Raw genomic sequence first — 1,989 nt, 5'->3', positions numbered from 1 at the left:
TGTGCACATTTGCACTCTTAGACGCTAGATATTTTTGCCACATTAAAAGTGAGGAATATGTACTTTAAAAAAATGTAAACTTAAAATCTGTCTCAGTTTGATGGGAAAACAACTCAGTAATCGGCTTCTCTAGCAAAAGAAAAAGTCCCTAGACTGACTAAAATAAATTTCAACAGTTCCTGACACCTTTTAGAATATAAGTTTTGTGTTGAAACCAAGCATACTTGTCAATTTCCAGCTAGTAGAAATTATTTCTTGGAGGTAGCTGGGCGCATAAAGCCACCTATGCTGAGGAGGAAATATAAAACTTTTCAGGCATAAAGTAATAAGTGCCAAGCACTCATATTATATTCAGTTTTGTATATCTGTAGTGTTGCTTGATTATATAAACTATCACTTTTTCAATTTTTTATGACAGTGATGCTTAAAACAATTTTCAGAACTACAATCTCCTCAGCAGTTTATACTAGTTCTAATATACAAATGTGCAAAGTAGTACTAGCTGTACCTTGTTAGCATTCTTGTTGTGGAGTTGATTCCAATTCATGGTGCCTTCTATATAACAGAAAGGAATGCGGCCCAGTGCCGTCCCTTCTTCTTGATATTTGGGATGTTTAAACCCATTGTTAAGGCTTTGTGTAAATTCATCTCCTTGTGAGCTTTTCTACTTCCTGAGTCACTACATTGCCAAACATAGTATCTTTTCTAGGCTTGAAAACAGCACAGGAGTCATATCTGACATCTTTGGGAACAGAAGGGAGAAGAATCCAACTTCCTACCAACCCAAGGCCGCCTGCCTTAAGGCAGAGGTCAGTCATTCTTCCACCCCCACGTACCCTACTCTCACATCAGCCATGCTTCTCATGGCACTCTGCTTCTCTGCTGGGGTCAATAATCGATGCATTTGTCCCGCAGAACTCACAGACCATACTCATGATTATGGTGGTTCATTAGGGACATGAACAGATGACTATGCATAATAATAATTTCTTAGAATAATTAATACCAACCTAGTAACAGGAGTGGGCGTTTAATGATGTCCCAAAGGTCCAACTCTTTCCAAATGTTATTCTGCTCCATTGCCCACCCACCTCTACTCCTCCCTTGCGTATAATCCCTCACATCCCTGGATGCTGTGATTTGCTACGAAGTATCACAGAACCTCAAGGGGCTTTAAGAAAATGTCTAATGGTGTTATGGTACCGTTAATTCCACAATCCGAAGGTCAGACACAGGCAAGTCAAATGCAAGGTCCAAAACCAGAAGCCAAAAATGTTCAAATGTTTGGTCTTCTTATTTTGACCAAAGCTTAGTCAGGAAACAAGAAGAATGGCTTTGATGGAGGTGTGTTTTGTTTCATTTCTTTCTTTTGGCAGGCCATACGGAAGGAACCAAATGATGAATCCACTCTAGCAGAGTCTAAAGATGCCCTCAAGGAAACAAAGTGTGTGACTTGGTTCTCACCCTCAACTAAAATCAGGTCTTAATCCAATTCTAATCATGTCTATTAGAATAGTAGAGCATCCCCTCCCAAATGGGACTATAGCAATATGCATAGAGTCCAGAAATAATATATTGCATAAAGAATCTATAAGGCCAGGTCATCTCAAAGAGGGCTTGTGGCGCTGAGACCAAGAGCTCTTAACGCTGTGACCAGAGATGAAGGTTCTCTATGGAATGCCATAGTCCCTCCATAGTGCTATGTTTTCTCCTAAAGAGATACAATATAAAAAATAAAAATAAAAAAAGAATCTATAAGGGTGGCTACAAGGGTCATATTCATTGACTTCAACTAACAACAAACCAGGATCTGAAATCATTAAAGACGTCATTGGTTCATCATGATGCCTCTCTTCAGCCAAGTCCTTTCTCTGGTCCTCGGACTCTCAGCCTGGTAGTCCCATTTACTCTGGCTCCATGGGCCTGGCAGCCTACCTATTGCTCTGCCTTACAGTCTCATAACCTAGTCCATGCGCCTGTGCTCTGTCA

General features: G+C 40.2%; 1 non-coding gene across 1 annotated transcript; it reads left to right on the top strand.

Annotated features, from left to right (window-relative positions):
- The first annotated feature begins 1,598 nt into the window (after positions 1-1,598).
- Positions 1,599-1,727, top strand: LOC142444127 (small nucleolar RNA SNORA25). The gene has a single exon (XR_012783790.1). It is a non-coding gene; the product is annotated as a small nucleolar RNA SNORA25 (small nucleolar RNA).
- Positions 1,728-1,989: the final 262 nt, after the last annotated feature.

The sequence above is a fragment of the Tenrec ecaudatus genome, chromosome 3, assembly GCF_050624435.1.
Source record: "Tenrec ecaudatus isolate mTenEca1 chromosome 3, mTenEca1.hap1, whole genome shotgun sequence".
Taxonomy (NCBI): Eukaryota; Metazoa; Chordata; class Mammalia; order Afrosoricida; family Tenrecidae; genus Tenrec; species Tenrec ecaudatus.
The sequence above is the reverse complement of the archived record's forward strand: the minus strand, read 5'-3'. Positions and strand labels throughout refer to the sequence as shown.